We start from the raw sequence: 25,332 nt of genomic DNA on the forward strand, positions 1-25,332 counted from the left end.
TCCCTTTGCTGTCTCGAGTAGAGTAAAACATTTATGAGGTACAGAGGCTTGCAGAAAAGTATTTTAGAAGTGGAGTCAGAACTCTACTGTGGAAAGGGGGCTGAGAGAATCATGAATCCGATTCCTTCTCTTGCCAGAGGAGACTCAGATTTGTGATGTGGTTTCTCTGGGTAAACATGAGTCAGTAACAGAAGAGATCAGTAAAACTCTGGTCCACTGCTTAGAAATTAGTGTTTTATGACCTCCCCTCTGCCAGGGAAATAAGCATGAAGACAGCGCTTTTCCTCCCACTATTTTTAAAACTCAGATGAGCAGGTGTTCTATTGCTCCACGTGGTGCGCTTTTGAACTGAGAGGGACTGAGCACGGAGAAGCCCGAGTAGCACTGCCCCCACCCCGTGCCACCTGAAACTCATCATGCTGCTTTCTTTGGAGCGGCTTCCCATTTAAAAGAAGACTTAAGGGGTTTCATTTGGCTCTGTGATGCTGCTGGAAGGAGGCCTGAGTAAGGTTGAGCTGAGGTTGCAGAGGAAAGGAGCCGTTTGTCCCACAACCTGAACCAAACAGAACTATGATGAAGCAGCATTGTCCATCTGAGGTAATACCCAAGGTACATTGCCTCATGTCAAGAAAATCAAGGACGTGAATACACATGGAGTGAGGTTAAGAATGGAGGTTTTACAGGCAAAAGAAGAAAAGAGAACATCTCTCTCTTCTGCAGAGAGAGAGAGGGGCTTCTGAGTGTGTTTTCTGGTTTTCTGGTGAACTGCACAAGGTTTTATAGACTTGTTGAGGAGGTGGTGTTTGATTTACATAGGGTCCAAATATGGGTTGGACCAGGTGAGAGCTTTACATAGCTCCTGAAGAAGCTGGCTATCCACCCGAATCTTCTTATGCATATAGGTTTTCTACTTGGCCAGTGCATGTTGTCTGTCCCTTACTGCACTTGTGGTTGATAAAGAAAAAGGAAGATAAAGCCGTCAGGTTGAGCATGCCTGGCACCCAAGTAGCCTCCTATTGTTACAGCTGCTGGCATTCGCCTGTGCAAGGTTCCAGCTTGCTTGTCTATATCTGCAGCTCCATTTTACAGGCCGCTCTTTGTTAGAAATGGTTTTGGGGCTGCTTTTTATTCAAAGGGAAACCTTACCAAAGACTTCCTTACTTTCAATCTCTGACGAAATAATTTCTTTAGAACTCCTGTATCAATGGGACTTCTGGATTACAGTTGAAGTAGTTTTGGCTGATCATCAACTCTGCCTCCACTTAATAGTGAATGCTTTTATTTTCTATGTTTCAAGGAGGGTCTCTTTGCTTCTTGCCCTTCTTCAGAATAGCAGTGTGGAAATTGCACTTAAGAACACCTGTTGGGCACAGTGGCTCACACCTGTAATCCTAGAAATTTAGGAGGCTAATATGGGAAAATTGCTTCAGGCCAGGAATTTGAGAGCAGTCTGGGCAACATAGCGGTACCCCATCTCTCAAAAAAAAAAATTACTGGGTGTGGGGATGCATACCTGCTGCCCTGTTGGCCCAGCTTCTGTCAGGAGGCCATGGCAGAAAGGTCACTTGAGCTCAGGAGTTTGGGGCTGCAGTGAGCTATGGTCATGCCACTGTACTTTAGCCTGGGTGACTCCATCTCTTGAAAAAAACAACAAAAACCAACAAAAGCCCACTTTCTATCTGGAATGGGAACCGGTAGAGCCTTATGACAGTGAGTGACTCAGAGGCAGAGCAAACGTTTGGCCACAGTTTTAATGGTGCAATTTGAACCCTGTGTTTGTCCTACTGACCAAGGCTGTGGCTGTCTTAGGGTCCTCCATATGGTCTGGCCTTGGAGGAGAAGAAACTCTTCTTGTTCAACACTTTCTGTTTGTGGAGCCCAAGATAAGAACTTTGTGTTTGTTTCACAGATGAGAGGGTGCTAAATAGCTTGCTTAGAATCACACAAGTCAGAGGTAGGAGGGCCACGTTCTTTAACCAGTTTGTGAGTAGATGTCTTCCCAAGAACGTACAGCTGATGGCATAATGCTGACCTTAAGCCTAGGTTAATCCAATTGATGTTTAATGAAAAGCAATAGATTTCCTCCTGTAGCCCAAGAAAGAACCACTTGACTACAGCTAATCGGTGAGAGAAATACCTCTATCAAAGGAATAGGTGATCAGAATTCATGGGCAGCAATGGGACATAGGAATGTGGAAATGAGAGGTGTGGGCTCCAGGGATGCTGGAGAAAACTCCTCCTCCAGTATGCCCTAACTCTCGAATGCTGCTGTCTTTTCAATACAAATACAAACCCACTCTGTTGTTTTGCACTGCCCCGTGCCCTGAATCTCTTGTTTGTGGACTGTATCCTCCAGTAACTTATTCAAGCAAGGATACACTGAAGCAAATTGTTCTGAAATATGACTTTATTTCTTCTTACACTTACATGACTAATGGGGCATAGAATTTTTGATTGAAAATAATTTCCCATTCAAGTTTTAAAGATACTACTCCTTTATTTCCTAGCTTCTGGTAGTGCTGTTGAGAAGCCTGAAATCATTCTGAGTTCTGATTCTTTGTAAATACTGTTTTTTAAAAAACTTTTCTGAAAACTTAGGAGAGCTGTTTTCCTTTGTCATATATTGCAGATTTTCAAGACAATGTTCCTTGGTGTGAGTTTGTGTTCATGTGTTTAAACCTAGGAGGTTATGTTATTCAACTTGAGAAGTTGCCTTTCTTTTTTAACTTTTTTTTAAGTCCAAAGGTTCAAGCACAGATTTGTTATTTAGGTAAAGTCTGTCATGAGGTTTATTGTACAGATCATTTCATTACTCCGGTATTAAGCCTAGTCCCATTTAGTTGTTTTTCCTGATCTTCTTTCTTCTCTCATTCTCCACTCTCTGAAAGGCTCTAGTGTGTGTTGTTCTTCCGCCTGTTGTATGTTCCTGTGTTCTCCTCATTAAGCTCCCACTTTCAAGTGAAAATATCTGGTATTTGGATTTTGTGTTCCTGCATTAGTTTGCTAAGAATAATAGTCTCCAGCTTCATCTATGTCCCTGAAGAGAACATGATCGCATTCTTTTGTGGCTGCCTAGTGTTTTTTGTTATATATGTACCACATTTTCTTTATCCAGTCTACCACTGATGGGCATTTAGCTTGATTCCATATTTTTGCTATTGTGAACAGTGCTGCCATGGACATATGCGTGCACATGTCTTTATAACAGAAGGATTTATATTCCTTTGGGTACATACCTAGTAACCCATTACTAGGTTTGCTGAATCAAATGGTATTTCACTCTTTAGGTCTTTGAGGAATCATGACACTTTTTCACAATGGCAGAACTAATGTGCATTCCCGAATACAGTGTGTAAGTGTTGTTTTTCTCTCTAACCTTGCCAGTATGTGTTTTTTTTTTTGCTTTAATAATTGCCATTATGACTGGTGTGAGATGGTATCTTATTATAATTTTCATTTGCATTTCTCTAATAATCAGTGACGTTAAGCTTTTTTAATATGATTGCTTGTTGCATATATGTCTTGTTTTAAAAGTGTCTGTTTATGTTCTTTGCCCACCTTTTTATGGGTTGTTTGTTTTCCTCTTGTAAATTTAATTTCCCTACCGATGTTTGATATTAGATTTTTGTGGATTGCATAGTTTACAAACATTTTCTCACATTCTGTAGGTTGTCAGTTTTCTCTGTTGATAGTTTATTTTGCTGTGTGAAAGTTTCTCATTTTAATTTGACCCCAGTTTTCAATTTTGCTTTTGTTACCTTTTCTTTTGGCATGTTCATGATGAAATCTTTGCCTGTGCTTATGTTTTGAATGGCATTGTCTCGTGTCTTGCAGAGCTTTTATAGTTTTTGGTTTTACATATCAGTGTTTAATCTATCTTGAGCAAATTTTTGTATGTAATGTAAAGAAGGGGTCTAGTTTCAGTCTTTTGCATATGGCTATCCAGTTATCCTGGCGTCGTTTATTGAATAGGGAGAATCTTTTTCCCCTTGCTTGTTTTTGTTAAGTTTGCCAAAGATCAGATAGTTGTAGAAGCTTGGTTTTGTTTCTGGATTCTCTATCATGTTCCATTAGTCTATGTGTTTGTTTTTGTACCAGTACTATGCCGTTGTTTCCTGTAGCCCTGTAATGCAGTTTGAAGTGTGGTAGCGTGTCGCTTCCAGCTTTGCTCTTCTTGCTTAGGGTTGCCTTGGCTGTTTTTGGTTCCACATAAATTTTTCAAAAGCTGGTTTTCTGAAAAAAATAATAAAACTCAACCTACTTCTTAACATTTTTCAAGAACCCAAATGAAATCATGACTGCTCTTGGAGATGGCACTCTGTATGTTTCAATTTCCTACCCAGTAACTGGTCTATTAAAATCATACTGGTTAAAAAATAATAAACTTGAAGCTAGACCAATGAAGGAGAAAGGGAAGAGATTCAAATAACCACCATCAAAAACAATAAGGGCAATATTACCACTGACCCCACAGAAATACAAACCACCCTCAGAGAATATGATGTACAACTGTAGGCACTTCTTTTTCTTTAATTTTCAGATGAAGTTTTGTGCTTGTTGCTCAGGCTGGAGGACAATGGTGAGATCTCGGCTTAGTGCAACCTCTGCCTCCTGAGTTCAAGCTATTCTCCTGCCTCAGCTTCCTGAGTAGCTGGGATGACATGCATGTGCCACCATGTCTGGTTAATTGTGTATTTTTAGTAGACATGGGGTTTCTCCATGTTGATCCATCTTGTCTTGAACTCCCAATCTCAGGTGATCAATCCACCTTGACCTCCCAAAGTTCTGGGATTGCAGATGTGAGCCACTGAACCTGAAAAAATTGAGAAATCTAGAAGAAACTGATCAATTCCTGGTCACAACCACCCTCCCTGAGATGCAAGTTTTGTTTAACATATGCAAATTGATCAATGTCATCGTCACATAAACAGAACTAAAGAAAAAAATTACCCACATGATTATCTCAATGGATGCAAAAACAGCTTTTGATAAAATTCAACTTTCATGTGTGTTAAAAACTCTCAATAAACCAGGTATTGAAGGAACATACCTCAAAATAATAAGAGCCACATGTGACAAAACCACAGCCAGCATCATACTGAATGGACAAAAGCTGAAAGCATTCCTTTTAAAAATTGGCACAAGATAAAGATGCCCACTCTCCCCACTCCCATTCAGCATAGCTTTGAGGGTGTTCTTTGCTCTTGGGTTTCTAATTCTTTTAATTGTGATGTTGGGTAGTTAACTTGAGATCTCAATTTTGTTTTTGAGATGGAGTGTTGTTCTCTCAACCAGGCTGGAGTGCAGTGGTGTGATATGGGCTCACTGCAACATTTATCTCCTGGGTTCAAGCAGTTCTCCTGCCTCAGCCTCCTGAGTACCTGGGATTAGAGGTATGTGCCACAACACCAGCTAATTTTTGTATTTTTAGTAGAATGGGGTTTCACCATGTTGGTCAGGCTGGTCTCAAACTCCTGACCTTGTAATCTGCCCGAACATAAGGTTCATCTACTCAACTTTGTTGTCTTACTATTCTAACAAGAATTTTTCACAAGTTCTGCTGTCATATTTTTACTTTCTAAGCGTTTACTTTTTCTTTAAATTTGGTTCTTGTTTCATGAAAATGGTAACACTTTTATCTCTTTGAGAACATTCATATGGGTTTCAGAAGGTCTTATCTCCTAGCACAGTCCTCATTCAGGCTGCATTTATATGTCTTCTTGCTCTGGTCTCGGCCATTCATGTTAGAAGCTTTGCTCAGATGCCTGGTGACCCTTAGCTGTCTGTGTCTGTTAGAAAAAAATGGAGCACTGAAAAGCTAAAAGCTGATGGAAGTTCTGTGATTGTAACATTTTGTGGGTGGTGGTCTTGCTGGGTCAGACCTCTTCTTCTTGAGCAAGAGAGATTCTCTCTAGAGAAAAATCATCTTAACTTCTGACCAAGTGTATCTGCCACCCTCATTGGAACTCAGTGGTAGGAAAACCTGGAGGATCTCAGTGTTCAGTGTGTACATTTAAGCACTTGTGTCTAGAGAGCTCCTGCCTAGAGACAGCAAATTTTACTGTATAGAGAGGAAACTTCCACCCTGCCACCACTGTGGGATGCAGGCACCGATTCTAGGGAGAGGATCTGGGATCTACCTACTACTGAAACATAAATTCCCTAGGTAAATTTAGCTGCCAACTCTTGAAACGTTGGGGATCCTGGTTACCTTCCTGCCACTGGCTTGGGATTTAGCATCTCTGGGTCTACTGTCAGGTGTCACTGACAGCTTCTGCTTGCCAGTTTTCTATATGCTGAAGGGATTGTCTTTATTTTCTTTTTATCTTTGTTGGTTTATTTATTTTTAATCATCCCGTGTTAATGTGGTTTAATGATGGAGTGAAGGCATATGCAGGTATTCAACCAAACATCTTAGCTGAAGTCTGTGTATTTCTCTTGTAGTAAAATCTTGATCATTCTATGTTTCAGTTAATCAAATTTTTATATATGCATTCTGATTTGGGGATGATGTGAGGGAAGAGAGAGAGAAAGAAAGAGAGATTCAGACGGACAGAGACAGGGTGAGAGAGAGAGGCTACTGTGACAAATCTGTGGGTCTGTGTATTTGGAAGTCAATAGGAATTTAGCCCTGTTTTCTGTCTAAAAAGCAGGAGTGTCCAGACAATGGATCTGGAACTAGGCTAAGAATCTTTGAGGCAATGGCGCAGATCCAGTTGTGTTCAATTTTTAGTCCTTAGGCTGAAAGGGAAAATAACGTAAAACACATTTTTAAACATTTCTGGCTGGGCGCGGTGGCTCAAGCCTGTAATCCCAGCACTTTGGGAGGCCGAGGTGGGTGGATCACAAGATCAAGAGATCGAGACCATCCTGGTCAACATTGTGAAACCCTGTCTCTGCTAAAAATACAAAAAATTAGCTGGGCATGGTGGTGCGTGCCTGTAATCCCAGCTACTCGGGAGGCTGAGGAAGGAGAATTGCCTGAACCCAAAAGGCGGAGGCTGCGGTGAGCCGAGATCGTGCCATTGCACTCCAGCTTGGGCAACAAGAGCGAAACTTCATTTCGAAAAAAAAAAAATTTTCTGAAAGTGGTGTTTTCTGATTTGCCCTCAGATAATTAGATATAGAAAGTAGCCATACATTTTTGGCTAACTCAGCATTCGTTGCTCCATTCAGCGAATTCATCTTTATATTCATGTTCTTTCTCTCCAGCTTAATATCCAAAATTTAAAAGTGAGGAATGCAGAATAGTTGAACTGAAAGAAACAGATCAACCACAACCTGCCTCTTCTTCCTCTCACCCAAAGAAAACCATTGTTAACATTTTGCTATATTCTCTTTATGTACTTTTCTCAGGTACTTTTATTCGAATATATTTTGATCATAAAATTGTCTTAGACAATAAGTTGTCAGAGAAGAACACCCACTCTTTTTACACTCCAGGCTTCCAGCTTGAAGGTGACTGACTTGGGAATCCTGTATTTTAACAAGATATGATGTTGATATGGAATCTTTTATTTGACTGTTCTGAGGTGTTCTTTTTTTAGCATACTCTCCTTCATCCCCTTCTTCCCTGCTATGCACACACATACACATTCACACATACATGCATTCTTTCTCTCTCACATGCACATTCTCATATGCAAATACAAGCATGCTCATACACATGTGCACACACACAGGCACGTTCATGCACACACTCACACTCATAGGAACCAACATGCACATACACACTCTCCTTCATCTCTTTCCTCCCTGCTACACACACACACTCTAACACTCATATGCACATGTGCACACACACATATGTACAACATGCAATGTGTCAGAAGGCCATGTAGAAAATGATTGTTACTCTCCAAAAGGAAGGACACCCACACTTTTGCAATGGAAAAAAACAGCTCTGTTTTTGTTAAAAAAAAAAAAAAAAAGAATTTTCTATCAGGCCTAGAAAGAAACTTAAAAAGTGTTTCTTCTTTTATCTGATCGGAACTTGTGTATGTGCACACACCCGTGTGACAGAAAGAGCCAGGGAGAGAGGGAGGGAGAGGAGGTGAAGGCAAGAAGAGAGAGGGCGATTAAAAAGCAAGTGCACTGTGGCAAGCTCGTCTGGACTAAGTGAGAAGCAGGCGGTTGTGGTGATGAGATAGGAGCTCGGAATGCTTCCTGGTACCAAGACTGTCATAAGTGGAATTGGGGTCTGAAAAAGTGACAGCAAAATTCAGCGTTCCTTTGACAACCACTCAGAAAATAGAATGTGAGGAAGCAGGAGGAAGGGAAGGTGTGGGGCCAGACATGAGAATGCACCCCGCTGCTCCACGGATGCCTAGAAATGCTGGTCACTTATAGGACACAGGTGAGGGGAAGTCTGGACTGGTGGCAGTAGTGCTGCCAAGCCATGTAGCCTGCTCTCTCAAGGGTGAATGTTCTTGCATAAGTAGTGGGGAAGATTATTCCCTAGTTTTTATAGGCCCCATTTGTCCTAGACACAGATTTTAATGTTCTCAGGTGATCGCTTGCTTGATTGTCTGTGTAACAGATCAGCAATCCTTTTTTTTTTTTTTCTGGAAAGGTCTAGGCAGTAAATATTTTAGGCTTGGAAGCCCATATGGTCTCTGTCACAGCTACTTATCTCTGCGGTTGTGGTGTGAAAGCAGCCATAGAAATGGGTAATAAAGGAGTGGGGCTGAGTTCCAAAGTACTTTTATGAGAACTGAAAATTGCATTTTATATAATTGTTGACATGTCCCAAGATATTGTTACTTTTTTGAATTCTTTCACATTCGTGGCTCGTGAGCTGTCTGACAAGAGACGACAGGCAGGAATTGGTGGATGGGCCATGGTTGCCCAAACCCTGTGTCCAAATCATGGCATTGTACAAGCAGGAGGGATCTCTGACCCTCTCTTTTTTTCCTCTTTCCTTCTTTTCAGTTTCTCATTGTGCTGATTTGGAAACCAGAAATCGAAAGCTCTGGGAAGTGAACTCTTTCTGACTTAACCTGTTAGTGGCAGTGTTAGGATAAAATGTCAGGTCTCAAGGAGCACTTCTTAGAGCCCAGATCAGACTGAATGCTGCTTTTGTGATTGCAGAAGGCATACCATCCTCTGGTACACTAGCTCCTTAGCGTCACCCTGAATCTGAAACTTAGTTCTTCATAAAGTCTTTTGTTCTATGATTCCTCAGTGCATCATTTGCTAATTTGCGCCAGTTATTCTGTTTAACACGACTGAGATATAGACATAAGAAAAGTTCCTACCCTTTAGGAACTCACTTCTTCAGGGCCTGGTTTTGATAATCCAGACAAAGCTACTTAAATGTAGTTTTATCCTTAAAAGCAAAATCGGCTGCACTTATGTAAGTTACAATAATAATTAGAATTTAGGAAAAATCCATTCTTAAAACAAGAAAGCAAAGAGAATAAAAAATAAACATCCAAGTCACCCTCTGACTGTGCGTTGGTTTTAAAACAACAAGATTATTATTTTAAGTGAACACAAAAAAAATTTTGCTACCAAGCGAGTACAATTTATAACAGGTGATACATCGACTCCTCTGATTCCAGACATTTCCGAAAGTGCCCTTACTACCTACATTACTTCCTTCTGTAACGCTCTACTGATTAAGACTTTATCTTTTGTGGTTGGATTTTTGCTTTTGGAATTACAACCTGCTTTTCAAGTCACATTTTGTAAATTAGTTGAGGTATCTTGCTGAGTGATAAAGTCTGAGTCAAAAACTTCCTGAAAAGTGCCTCGTGAACTCGTGAGGCATCATGGCAAAGATCCCAATTGTTGGACTGAGGCAGAGAGGTAGAAAGAAGAACACAGACTTTTAGGTCTGACAGATGTAAGTATAGGTCCCACCTCCACCACGTATTGGATGTGTAATTTTAAATGAGCTACTATACCTCTTTGAGCCTCAGCTTTCCTCTCTGTAAAAAGAAGATGTTAAACCTTTCCTTGCACTATTGTTGTAGGGATTAGAGATGATGTAAATAAAAATGTTTCCAGCATGCTCGGTATTCAACGTACCTTGGATAGACTTATTTGGCCAGTTCACTGCAAAGGGTAATATACACGAGTAAGATTTTTTCTTTTCTTCAAAATGGACTTTTTGGGATTAAACTCTAAAAAAGTGTTAAATAAATGAATCAAGATATTTTTCATTTCTGTTGTTGAAGTATTTGCCTTCTTACGTTTGGTAATGTTAGGATTTTCCACAGAAGAAGTTGACACTTTCCTTCTTAATCATACTGGCGATACCATGTTTCAACACTAGTTACTATTTTCTTTTCGAAAAGTGTCATTTGTCTAGCTTCCCTTGAAAGATCAGCTAAATGTCACATTATCCCTGCTTCTGCTAATCTTTCAAAATGCTCACCACCGTAGTCATAACATTTTCTTCATGCTCAAGTTGATTTAAAAAATGTTCTAAAGACAGTGTTGCTGAATTTTTATTTCTTTAATAAAAATTAGGCTTTTAAATATAAAAATATAGATTTATTATAAAGCCTCTAGAAAGCAAAGAAAAATAGATTTGAAAAATACCTTGTTTAATCACATAAAGCTAGGCAGAGTTAAATCACTGTTTCCATTTTGGTACATTTTATTTTAATCTTTTCACTATTTTAATGTCCTTCTTTATATCCATAATGGTGATAACATGATGTATATATGAACATGTATATGTTATATAAATATATAAAATACATAAATATATCTTTTAAAAATGGTATCTGTAGGCCGGGCGCAGTGGCTCAAGCCTGTAATCCCAGCACTTTGGGAGGCCGAGGCGGGTGGATCACGAGGTCAAGAGATCGAGACCATCCTGGTCAACATGGTGAAACCCCATCTCTACTGAAAATACAAAAAATTAGCTGGGCTTGGTGGCGCGTGCCTGTAATCCCAGCTACTCAGGAGGCTGAGGCAGGAGAATTGCCTGAACCCAGGAGGTGGAGGTTGTGGTGAGCCAAGATCGTGCCATTGCACTTCAGCCTGGGAAACGAGCGAAACTCCATCTCAAAAAATAAATAAATAAATAAATAATAAAAAATAAAAACGGTATCTGTTTGTTTATTATATATAAATATACATCTAATGAGTATATATATACATATCTACTTCTATATTTATATATCTCCATGATAGAAGTTGGAAAATACTGAAAAGTGTAGAGGATTTCGGAGAAACAACCTATAATCTCATTATACAGAAATAATTTTCTTCGCTTTTGCTTCTCCACATTTTGGCTTAGATCATATTTAGAAATGATTTTCTTAACGTTTTTGGTATTGTGTTTTTAGAGTATCAAGATGTTGCTGCATATCCTGATTTTTATGTATAGTTGTGACAGGAACACCCACAAAAATAATTGTTCTAGAAAAGAATTTGTTAACAAATATTTTCTTCCAGGAAGTGGTGTATTAGCGTTTTAAAAGAAACATTTCTGGACGTCAAAGTAGACATTGGGCTTATATCAACAGCTCAATCTTTTTTAAAATACGCTTTATTTTTAGAGCAGTGTAAAGTTAATAGTGAGGCATAGTGGAAAGTACAGAGAGTTCCTACATTCCCACCTCCCCAAATGCACAGCCTCCTCCACTATCAGCCTTCCTCACTAGAGAGGTACATTTGTTACAATGGATGAACCAACATTGACTTATCACTGACACCCATAGTTTATAATTGACATTAGGGACCATTCTTGCTGTCGTATATTCAGTGAGTTTTGACAAGGCTGTAATAGCATGTGTCTACCATTATAGTAACACACAGAGTAGTTTCATTTCCCTAAACATCCTCTATGCTCTGCCCATTTATCCTTCCCCACTTTTCAACCCCCAGCAATCACTGAACGTTTTGATGTCTCTATAGTTTTGCCTTTTCCAGAATGTCATATAGTTGGATTCATATAGTAAGTGGTCATTTGAGATTGGTTTCTTTCACTTAGTAGTATGTATTTGAGTTTCCTCTATGTCTTTTAATGGCTTCATAGCTCACGTGCTTTTTTTCTGCAACAAAAGCCACATTCAAAGATTATTGCTTTCATTGCTGAATAATATTCCAGTGTGTCGATGTAGAGGTTTGTTTATCCAGGCACTTACGAGTCTATAGTAACCAGTGTGGAGCCTGGGGAAGCCATAAATGGCCTGGTTGTGGCGAAGGCCTGGAGCATATGTTGGTAGGAGCCATGGAGGTTGGAGGCATTAGATCTTAGAGCCATAGGGGAAGGCCTGGAGCTTGGGTTGACAGGGTCTGTCCCATATTCTGTGGCTATAGAAACCTGCCTGGTGTTGAGTTCACTGAATTGTGCCTGGCATTGGAGTTGATGATGAAGTCAGGTGTTACATTTACTCTCCTCTCTGCACATAATGGTATCACTTTCCATGCTGCACTACCCAGGTTTAGGGACGGGGTAATGCAGATAATAGAAAACTCTCTGTTATACTCTATTTTATGCTGTTTTTCTTACTTTTCTACTCCACAAACGTGCTATAACCTCTCACCTTGATTCCTTGTCTCTTTTGAAGACGCTTTGATGCACGGATGTCTGTTCAAATTGATGTTTCTGTGAAGGAATAAGTGCTGAAAAGTTCTGTTTTGCCATTTTGTCCATGGCATTCTTCTCTGTTAACTGAAAAAATATTTTTACTGAATAACATATTGTTAACAATTGTCAGACCCTTGGTTTAGCTCTGGAAGTTTCTCCTTTAGAGCAAGTTCCTTTCATAGTTCTCTATAGAAAGACTATAGTTGTAAAATGTTGGTAGAGATGATATTTTGTGTGTAGAATTAAGGACTGATTACACATAAATGTTTAGTGGACAGTAAACATTTGTGAGTAATCTGTTCTTACACACAAAAAGAAGGTCTATAGCTTTAGGAAAGGGAAAATTATCAAGGTTATTCAGACAATATAAAATGAGTTGAGAAAATTGAAGGGAATGTTTATACTTGAATGAGACCTCATGGAGAAAGACAAAATAAGGAAGCCATGGGAGAATATTTGCATTCTCGGAACCACAATAGTGAGGAAAGCCAAGAGCACAGCTGGAGTTGCACCAGATCAAGTAGACATTCCATCAGAGCCTGAACTGAGAATGCACCATTCCTAGTCACCTTGATAACAGCCCCATTATATTGTAATACAATGATTTCATATAATCACAACAGCATATATAATCACAATACACATATAATAAATAATATCAATATAAATGTACATATTGCACACATTATATACATTTACATTTATTGTGATATTATGATATGTACACATGTACATCATGCACACGTGCAGATTTGCGGTATATACACGTGTACGTAAGTGCACAGTATGTACATATGTACACTACACATATGTTCATATAATGAAGATATGTACCATCTGTACAGGAGTACACAGTATGTACAATATGTACACGTATATACTAGGTACACATATAGGTGTATACCCACTTTGGTAACCGGAGAGATTTCTATCTAATATACTAAATGTAAAATCCCAGAATGTAGTCATAGTGTGTACATTTATTGTCGTATTGTGATAAATGTATTAAATAGCTACAATCTGTACATGTACTCTGCTGTACATAGGTGTACACAATGCGCATGTACAAAAAATGTACATAATCTGTAAAATATGTACCTATATATTTCTATAATGTGTACACAATGCATAGGTCCATAATGTGTGCACTATGCAGATTCCTTAAAATATCAGTGATAAAATATATATAATCACAGTAAGATCTATAATCACACTAATACATATATGTCGTGTAATATCACCAAAAAGTACGTATTGTACACATTAGGTATGTATTGGGTACATATGTATAGTGCACATATTATGAAAATATATATATATCATGATAACACCGTATGTACACGTATACAAATATGTGCCTACTATTTAAACAATGTACACATGCAGAAATAGGTGCAAACTACATGCCTATGCACAGCAGGCTATCACTACAGTTCTGCTCGTAGCAGCCTCAATGCCCACCCTGGCTGCTTAAAGACCCCCTGGCTAGGGGGCTGTGGGTACAGCTGCTGGGGCCCGGCTATTTTGAAAATGTGGTGTAATATGATACTGGCAACCTATCACACAGAAATGATAATGTTATGGTGGTTCTTTACATATTAGGCCATAGTTCTAGTTACACATTTGGCATATTGACAAAAATGTCATCCTCACCCCATTGACATTAGAATTGAAAGCATAGGAGGGTTTCACCCCTTGCAATGTTTAATTCAATATAATTGTTTTCTTGTTTACATTAGTGACCATATCAGAGCACGGTGTACATCTCTTGCAGTATTCAGAATATTTCTCTATGGGCAGCAACATTTTTCTCTCCTTATCTGGATATTAGGAAGAATATCACAGGACCGGCTTACAGCGCCAGTCACATCGTGAGCAATGTCATCTGTAATCCCCTAGTTATTCAGAACAATGTAACGGGGGTCTCGTGTGCTTTTGGAGGTATTTGGAGTAATATCCTTTTAGTTTCTGGATATTAGAAACAATACTACAGTGGTGGTGTACACTTCCTGCGATATTAAGAGTATACTCATCCTCTGTCCCTGGGATATTAGGAACTACATCACAGAAGCGTTGCACTTTGCCTATAATATTGGAACAATCACAGAGTGTACACCTTCTTTCATTGTGAGAGAAATACCTACTTAGGATATGATGGATAATATCACAAAATGGACACACATGGGTATATACCGACTGTGATATTGGAGGTCATTTTTATCTAATATACTAAAAGTCATAACCCGGAAAAAACTCATAATGTGTAGACTTATTGGGATATTACACTCAATGTACAGAATATGTAACATATGTACATTGACTGTGATGTACATACATGTACACAATACAGATGTACAATAAACTGTATCATTTGTACGAATATATGTACAAAATATGCACACAATAGGTATGCACATAATGTGTACAATATGTACATTTATTGTAATATCACAATGTTATATAATCACAACTGCATATAAAATCACAATACACATGTAATATGTAATATCAATATAAATGTACATATTGCAAACAAGATGCACATTTACATTTATTGTGATATGATATGTGAACATGTACATCATGTACCCATTATGTACAGATGCACAATATATGGAAGTGTACATATGTGGGTACAGTATGTACATATGTACACTACACATGTGTACATATAATGTAGATATGTACCTTCTGTACCCGAGTACATTCTATGCACAATATGTACACATATAAACGATGTACACACCTGGGTGTACAACCACTTTGGTAACCGGAGAAATTTCTATCTAATATACAAAATATAATAATTCAGAATGTAGTAATAGTGTGTACATTTATTGGCATATTGCAATAAATGTATAAAATAGGTACAATCTGTACATTTACCCTGCTGTACATATGTGTACACAATGCACATGTACAAAAAATGTACATACTCTGTAAAATATGTACCTACATATTTCTATAATGTGTAAACAATGTATAGGTACATAATGTGTACACTATGCACATTCCTTAAAATATCAGTGATAAAATATATATAATCAAAATAACGCATATAATCACAGTAATATATATATATATTGTAATATCACAAATAAGTACATATTGTACACAGTAGATACGCATTAGGTCTATATGTATTGTGCACATATGTACATATATATTTATCATAACACCATGTGTACACTTATACAAATATGTGTTCATTATTAAAACTATGTACCTAGGCCGGGCGCGGTGGCTCAAGCCTGTAATCCCAGCACTTTGGGAGGCCGAGGCGGGTGGATCATGAGGTCAGGAGATCGAGACCATCCTGGTCAACATGGTGAAACCCCGTCTCTACTAAAGATACAAAAAATTAGCTGGGCATGGTGGCGCGTGCCTGTAATCCCAGCTACTCGGGAGGCTGAGGCAGGAGAATTGCCTGAACCCAGGAGGCGGAGGTTGCGGTGAGCCGAGATCGCGCCATTGCACTCCAGCCTGGGTAACAAGAGCGAAACTCCGTCTCAAAAAAAAATAAAAATAAATAAATAAAATAAAACTATGTACCTGTGCAGAACAGGCTATTACCACAGCCCCCCTCGTAGCAGCCCCAAGGCCCACCCTGGCTGCTTAAAGACACCCTGGCTAGGGAGCTGTAACCACATTCCCCGCCAGAGGGCCCGTAACACCTCCCAGGCTGACGCTGGCTGTTTAGGGACCCCCCGGCTAGGGCGCTGTGCCCGGCTATTTTGAAAATGTGGTGTAATATAATGCTGTCGACCATATCATATGGAAATGATGCTATTCTGGTTTTTGATATACTAGGCAATAGTTCTAGTTACACCTCTGCCATATTGACAAAAATGTCATCCTCACACCCCTGGACATTAGAATTGAAATCATAAGGGGGTTTCACCCCTTGCAATGTTAAATTCAATAAAATTGTTTTCTTGTTTACATTAGTGACGATATCAGAGCACAGTGTACTCCTCTTGCCGTATTCAGAGGATTTGCCTATGGGCAGCAACATTATTCTCTCGTTCTCTGGATATTAGGAACAATAACACAGGACCGGCGGACAGCCCCAGTCATATCGTGAGTAATGTCGTCTGTAATCCCTTAGTTATTAGAAAAAATATCACGGGGGTCTTGTGTGCTTTATCAGATACTTGGAGTAATATCTTTTCCGTTTTTGGATATTAGACACGATACTACAGTGGTGGTGTACACTTCCTGCGATATTCAGGGTATAATAATCTTTTGTTCCCAGGATATTAGGTAGTACATTAAAGAAGCCTTGTACTTTGCCTGTGATATTGGAACAATCACAGAGTGAACACTTGCTTTCAAAATGAGAGTAATACCTACTTAAAATATGATGGATAATATCAAAAAATGGACACACATGGGTGTATACCCACTTTGATATAGAAAGAAATTTTTATCTAATATACTAAAAATCATATATCACAATATACTCATAATGTGTACACTTATTGAGATGTTACAATCAATGTGCAGAATACATACCATATGTACATAGAGTGTTATGTACATATGTGTACACAATACAGATGTACCAAAAACGTACCTAATCTGTACAATATGTGCAATTACAGGTACATAATGTGTACACAATAGGTATGTACGAAATGTGTACAATATGTACATTTATTGTAATATTACAATGATATCATATAATAACAACAGCATATAAAATCACAATACACAAGTAATACATAATATAAATGTACATATTGCACACATCGTGTACATTTACATTTATTGTGGTATCACGGTGTGTACACATCCACATCATGTACCCATTATGTACACATGTACAAAATATGCACACGTACATATGTGTGAACAGTATGTACATGTGCACACTATGTACACATAAATACATATAATGTTGACATGTACATTTTGTACATGAGTACCTAATATGCACAATATGTACACGTATAAACTATGTACACACCTGGGTGTACACCCACTTTGGTCAATGGAGTAATTTCTAATATGGTAAAAATTATATTTTAGAATGTACTCATAATGAGTACATTTATTGGCATATCACAAGAAATGTATAAAATAGGTACAGTCTGTATATTTACTCTGCTGTGCATAGGTGTACACAATACACATGTAGAAAAAGTGTACATAATCTGTAAAATATGTACCTATATATTTCTATATTATGTACACAATACATAGGTATATAATGTGTACACTATGCACATTCCTTAAAATATTAGTGATAAAATATATTTAATCACAATAAGATATATAATCACAGTAATATATATTGTCTAATATTACAAAAAAGTACATATTGTACACATTAGGTATGCATTAGGTACATATGTATTTTGCACATATTATGTAAATATAAATTTATCGTGATAACACCATATGTATGCATGTACATATATATACCCGATATTAAAACTATTTACACATGTAGTAATAGGTGCAAACTATGTACCGATGCACAGCACGCTATTACCAAAGCCCCCCTTATAGCAGCCCCCAGGCCCAGCCTGGCTGCTTAGAGACCCCCTGGCAATTGGGCTGTGCCCACAAACACTGCTCGAATGCCTGTAGCAGCCCCCATGCCCACCCTGGCTGCTTAGGGACGCCCTGACTAGGTGTCTGTGCCCACAGCCCATGCCAGAGTGCCCGTAGCGGCCCCCAGGCCAACCATGGCTGCTCAGGGACCCCTGGCTGGGTCGATGTGCTCACAGACCCCACCAAAAAGCCCAGAGCAGCCCCCAGGCCCACCCTGGCTGCTTAGGGGTCCCCTCGCTTGTGGGCTCTGCCCACAGCTGCTGAGGCCCAGCTATTTTGCAAATCCGGTGTAATATGATACTGGCAACCATATTATATAAAAATGATAATCTTATTCTGTTTTTTTGTATATTAGGCAATAGCTCCAGTTACACCTCTGCCATATTGACAAAAATGTCATCCTCACCCCCATTGACATTAGAATGAAAATCATAGGGGAGTTTCATTCCTTGCAATGCTTAATTCAATGTAATTGTTTTCTTGCTTACATTAGTGACCGTATCAAAGCATGGTGTACACCTCTTGCCGTATTAAGAGTATTTCCCTATGGGCAGCAACATTTTCCTCTCCTTCTCTGGATATTAGGAACAATATTCCAGGACCAGAGTACAGCCCCAGTCACGTCGTGGGTAATGTCATCTGTAATTCTCTAGTTATTAGAAACAATATCACAGGGGGCTTGTGTGCTTTCTGAGATATTTGGAGTAATATCCTTTCCGTTTTTGAACATTAGAAACAATACTACAGTGGTGGTGTACACTTCCTGCGATATTCAGGGTATGGTCATCCTTTGTCCTCAGGATATTATTAACTACATCACAGACGAGTTTTAGTTTGCCTTGATATTGGAGCAATCCGAGAGTGTAAACCTGCTTTCACAATGAGAGAAATACCTACTCAGGATATGATGGATAATATCACAAAATGGACACACTTAAGTGTATACCCACTTTGATATTGAAAGTAATTTTTATCTAACATACTAAAAATCATATCCCAGAATATACTTATAATGTGTACTCTTACTGAAATATTACAAACAATGCACAGAATATGTACCATATGTACGTTGACTGTGATGTACATATGTGTGCACCATACAGATGTACAATAAATATACATAATCTGTACAATATGTACATTTATGTGTACATAATATGTACACAATAGGTATGCCTATAATGTGTACAATATGTACATTTGTAATATCACAATGATATCAGAACAGCATATACAATCACAATACACATGTAATACATAATATAAATGTACGTATTTCACACATTATGTACATTTCCATTTATTGTGGTATGACGATGTGTTTACATGTACAGCATGGACCCATTATGTACGGATGTACAATAAATTCAGGTGTAGATATATGTACATAGTATGTACATATGTACGCTCTGTACCCATACATACATATAATGTAGATATTTACCTTCTGTACACAAGTACATAATATGCACAGTATGTACATGTACAAAATATGTGCACACATAAGTTTACACCCACTTTGGTAACCAGAGTAATTTCTATCTTATATTCTAAATGTAATATCACAGAATGTACTCATAATGGGTACATTTATTGGCATATCACAATAAATGTATAAAGTAAGATCTGTACATTTACTCTGTGTACCCAATACACAAGTAAATAAAATGTACATAACCTGTAAAATATGTTTCTTTCTATTTCTATAATCTGTGCACAATGCATAGGTACATAATGTGTATCGTATGTACATTTGTAATGTCACAATGATATCATATCACAACAGCATATATAATCACAATAAACGTAATACATAATATAAACGTACATATTGCAAACATTATGTATATTTACATTTATTGTGATATGATGTGTACACATGTACATCATGTACCCATTATGTACAGATGTACAATATATGCACGTGTACATATGTGTGCACAGTATGTACATATGTGTGCTGCGTACACCTATGTATATATAATGTAGACATGTACATTCTGTACATGAGTACATAAGCACAACATGTACATGTATAAACTATGTGCACACCTGGGTGTAAACCCACTTTGGTCACCGGTGTAATTCCTGTCTAATATGCTAAAAATTATATCCCAGAATGTACTCATGTGTACATTTATTGACATATCACAATAAATATATAAAATAGGTATAGTCTGTACATTTACTCTGTTGTACATATGTGTACAAAATACACATGTAGAAAAAATGTACCTAATCTGTAAAATATGTACCTATTTATTTCTATAATGTGTACACCATGCATAGGTACATAAAGTATACTCTATGTACATTTCTAAAAATTTCAGTGGTAACATACATATTATCACAATAAGATATATAATCAATAATATGTAGATATCACATATCACCCAAAAGTACATATTGTTTATATTAGGTACGTATAAAGTACATATTTATTGTACACATATTATGTACATATATGTTTATTGTGATAATATTATATGTACATGTGTACAAATATGTGCCCATTATGTAAACGATCAACACATGTAGAAATAGGTGCAAACTGTGTACCTGTGAAGAGCAGGGTATCCCCACACCTCCCGCCAAAGGGCCTATAGCAGCTTCCAGCCCCACCCTGGCTACGTAGGGAACCCCTGGTTAGGTGGCTGTGCCCATAGCCCCTGCCAGAGTGACAGTAGCAGCCGCCAGGCCCTCCCTGGATGCTGAGAGACCCTCTGGCTATGTGGCTGTTACCACAGCCACCACCAGAGGGCCCGAAGCAGCCCCCAGACAAATCCCAAAGGCCGGTAGCAGCTGCAATGCCCAACCTGGTTGCATAGGGACACCCTCGCTTGGCTGCCATGCCCACAGCTGCTGGGGCCCAGATATTTTGAAAATGTGGTGTAATATGATACTGGCAATCGTATCATATGTAAATAATAATTTTATCATTTTTATTATATAGTAGACAATAGCTGAAGTTACACCTCCTCCATTTTGACAAAAATGTCCTCCTCAACCCCTTGAAATTACAAGGAAAATTATAAAGGGGGTTAACGCCTTGCAATATTTAATTCAATATAATTGTTTTCTTGTTTACATTAGTGAAAATATCACAGCATGGTGTACTCCTCTTGCCGTATTCAGAGGGTGCCTATGGGCAGAAACATTCCCCTCTCCTTCTCTGGATATTAGAAACATTATCACAGGAATGGCAAACAGCCGCAGTCATATCGTGAGTAATGTCATCTGTAATCCCCTAGTTATAAAAAACAACATCAAGGGGGTCTTGTGCACTTTATGAGATACTTAGAGTAATGTTAGGATTTGGGTAATTTACATGAGGGAGAATATTGAGTTGGTGTATACACTCCAAAACACAATAGAAAAGGGCATTGTATATTTGTTCTGACAGATTATATTGAGAGCAATTTTGCTTTCAACATTGGGGTACCTAGATAATATTTAGATTTTTTTCGATTAGCGTAAATTTAGAATTTCAGTATTTTACACAAGAGAGCATATTGAATTGGTGTATATACTCCAAAACAGAGTAGAATAGGGCATTGTATATTATTTCTGACAGATCATATTCAGAGCAAATTTGCTTTTAACATTGGGTTGCCTAGATAATATTTAGATTTTTTTCGATTCGTGTAAATTTAGAATTTCCATATTTTAAATTATAGAGCATATTGAGTTGGTGTATATACTCCAAAACAGAGTAGAAAAGCGCATTTTATATGTTTACTGACAGATAATATTCAGAGCAATGTTACTGTTAACATTGGGGTGCCCAGATAATATTTAGATTTTTTTCGATTCTCGTAAATTTAGAATTTCGGTATTTTACATGAGAGAGCATATTGAGTTGGTGTATATACTCCAAAACAGAGTAGAAAAGTGCATTGTATATTATTTCTGACAGATTATATTCAGAGTAATTTTGCTTTTAACATTGGGGTGCGTAGATAATATTTAGAGTTTTTTCGATTCGCGTAAAATTAGAATTTCGGTATTTTACATGCGAGAGCATATTGACTTGGTGTATATACACCAAAACAAAGTAGAATAGCGCATTGTATATTTTTTCTGACAGATTATATTCAGAGAAATTTTGCTTTTAACAATGGTGTGCCTAGATAATATTTAGATTGTTTCGATTCATGTAAAATTAGAATCTCAGTATTCTACATGAGAGAGCATATTGAGTTGGTGTATATAATCCAAAACAGTGCAGAAAATGGCATTAAATATTTTTTCTGACAGATTATATTCAGAGAAATTTTGCTTATAACATTGGGGTGCCTAGATTATATTTACATTTTTTTCGATTCATGTAAATTAGAATTTCGGTATTTTACATGTGAGAGCCTATTGAGTTGGTGTATATACCCCAAAACAGAGTAGAATAGGGCATTGTATATTTTTTCTGACAGATTATATTCAGAGCAATTTTGCTTTTAACATTGCTGTGCCTAGGTAATATTTAGAGTTTGTTCGATTCGCGAGAAATTAGAATTTCAGTGTTTTACATGAGAGAGCATATTGAGTTGGTGTATATACTCCAAAACAGAGTGGAAAAGAGCATTGTATACTTTTTCTGACAGATTATATTCAGAGAAGTTTAGCTTTTTACATTGGGGTTCTTACATATTATTTAGATTTTTTTCGATTGGCGTAAAATCAGAATTTCAGTATTTTACATGAGAGAGCATATTGAGTTGGTGTGTATACTCCAAAACAGAGTAGAATAAGGCATTGTATATTTTTTGACAGATTATATTTATAGCCATTTTCTTTTAACGTTGGGGTGCCTAGATAATATTTAGAATTTCTTCGATTTGCGTAAAATTATAATTTTGGTGTTTTACATGAGAGAGCATATTTAGTTGGTGTATATACTCCAAAGCAAAGTAGAAAAGGGCATTGTATATTTTCTCTGACAGACTATATTCAGAAAAATTTTGCTCTTAACCTTGGGGTGCCTAGATAATATTTAGATTTTTTTTGATTCGCGTAAATTTAGAATTTTGGTATTTTACATGAGAGAGTATATTGAGTTGGTTTATATACTCCAAAACAAAGTAGAAAAGGGCATTGTATTTTTTTTTTGACAGAATATATTCAGAGACATTTTCTTTTAACATTGGGGTGCCTAGATAATATTTAGATTTTTTTCGATTCTCGTAAAATTAGAATTTCTGTATTTTACATGAGAGAGCATATTGAGTTGGTGTATATATTCCAAAAGAGAGTAGAAAAGGGCATTGTATATTTTATCTGACGAAATACATTCAGAGCAATTTTACTATTACCACTGGGGTGCCTAGATAATATTTAGATTTCATTTGATTAACGTAAATTTAGAATTTCGGTATTTTACATGAGAGAGCATATTGAGTTGGTCCATATACTCCAAAACCGAGGAGAAAAGGGCATTGTATATTTTTTCTGACAGATTATAATCAGAGCCATTTTCTTTCAATATTGGGGTGTCTAGATAATATTTAGATTTTTTTCAATTCACGTATAATAAGAATTTTGGTATTTTACATGAGAGAGCATATTGGGTTTGTGTATATACTCCAAAACGAATTAGAAAAGGGTATTGTATATTTTTTCTGACAGACTATATTCAGAGCAATTTTGCTTTCAACATTGGGGTGCCTAGGTAATATTTAGATTTTTTTTGATTTGCTTAAATTTAGAATTTCAGTATTTTACATGAGAGAGCATATTGAATTGGTGTATATACTCCAAAACAGAGTAGAAAAGGGCATTGTGTATTTTTTCTGACAGATTATATTCAGAGCAATTTTGCTTTAACAATGGAGTACCTAGATAATATTTTGATTTGTTTCCGTTCGTGTAAAATTAGAATTTCTGTATTTTACATTAGAGAGCATATTGAGTTGGTGTATATCCTCCAAAACAAAGTAGAAAAGGGCACTGTATATTTTCTCTCACAGATATTGTTCTGAGAAATTTTGCTTTTTACATTGGGTTGCCTAGATAATAGTTAGATTTTTTTTGATTCACGTATATTTTGCATTTCGGTATTTGATATAAGAGAGCATATTGAATTGGTTTATATACTCCAAAACAGAGTAGAAAAGGGCATTGTGTATTTTTTCTGACAGATTATATTCAGAGCAATTTTGCTTTAACAATGGAGTACCTAGATAATATTTTGATTTGTTTCCGTTCGTGTAAAATTAGAATTTCTGTATTTTACATTAGAGAGCATATTGAGTTGGTGTATATCCTCCAAAACAAAGTAGAAAAGGGCACTGTATATTTTCTCTCACAGATATTGTTCTGAGAAATTTTCCTTTTTACATTGGGTTGCCTAGATAATAGTTAGATTTTTTTCGATTCGCGTATATTTTGCATTTTAGTATTTGATATGAGAGCATATTGAATTGGTGTATATACTCCAAAATAGAGTAGAAAATACTATTGTATATTTTTTCTGACAGATTATATTCAGAGTCATTTTCTTTTAACTTTGGGGTGCCCAGATAATATTTAGATCTTATTCAATTAGTGCAAATTTAGATTTTCGGTATTTTATATAAGAGAGCATTTTGAGTTGGTGTATGTACTCCAAAACAGAGTAGGAAAAGTCATTGTATATTTTTTCTGACAGATGATATTCAGAGCTATTTTCTTTTAACATTGGTTTTCCTACATAATATTTAGATTTTTTTCAATTCACGTAAAATTAGAATTTTGGTATTTTACATGAGAGAGCATATTCATTTGGTGTATATACTCCAAACCAGAGTCGAATAGGGCATTGTATATTATTTCTGAACAGATTATATTTAGAGCAATTTTGATTTTAACATTGGGGTGCCTTGATAATACTTAGATTTTTTTCGATTCAAGTGAATTTAGATTTTCGGTATTTTACATGGAAGAGCATATTGAGTTGGTGTATATACTCCAAAACAGAGTACAAAAGGCATTGTATATTTTTTCTGATATATTATATTCAGAGAAATTTTGCTGTTAACATTGGGGTGCCTAGATAATATTTAGATTTCATTTGATTAGCGTAAATTTATAATTTTGTTATTTTACATGAGAGAGCATATTGAGTTGGTGTATATGCTCGAAAACAGAGTAGAAAAGGGCATAGTATATTTTCTCTGACAGATTTTGTTCCAAGAAATTTTTGTTTTTACATTGGGGTGCCTAGATAATATTTACATTTCCTTCGATTCCCG

The sequence above is a fragment of the Callithrix jacchus genome, chromosome 19 (genome assembly GCF_049354715.1).
Source record: "Callithrix jacchus isolate 240 chromosome 19, calJac240_pri, whole genome shotgun sequence".
Classification (NCBI taxonomy): domain Eukaryota; kingdom Metazoa; phylum Chordata; class Mammalia; order Primates; family Cebidae; genus Callithrix; species Callithrix jacchus.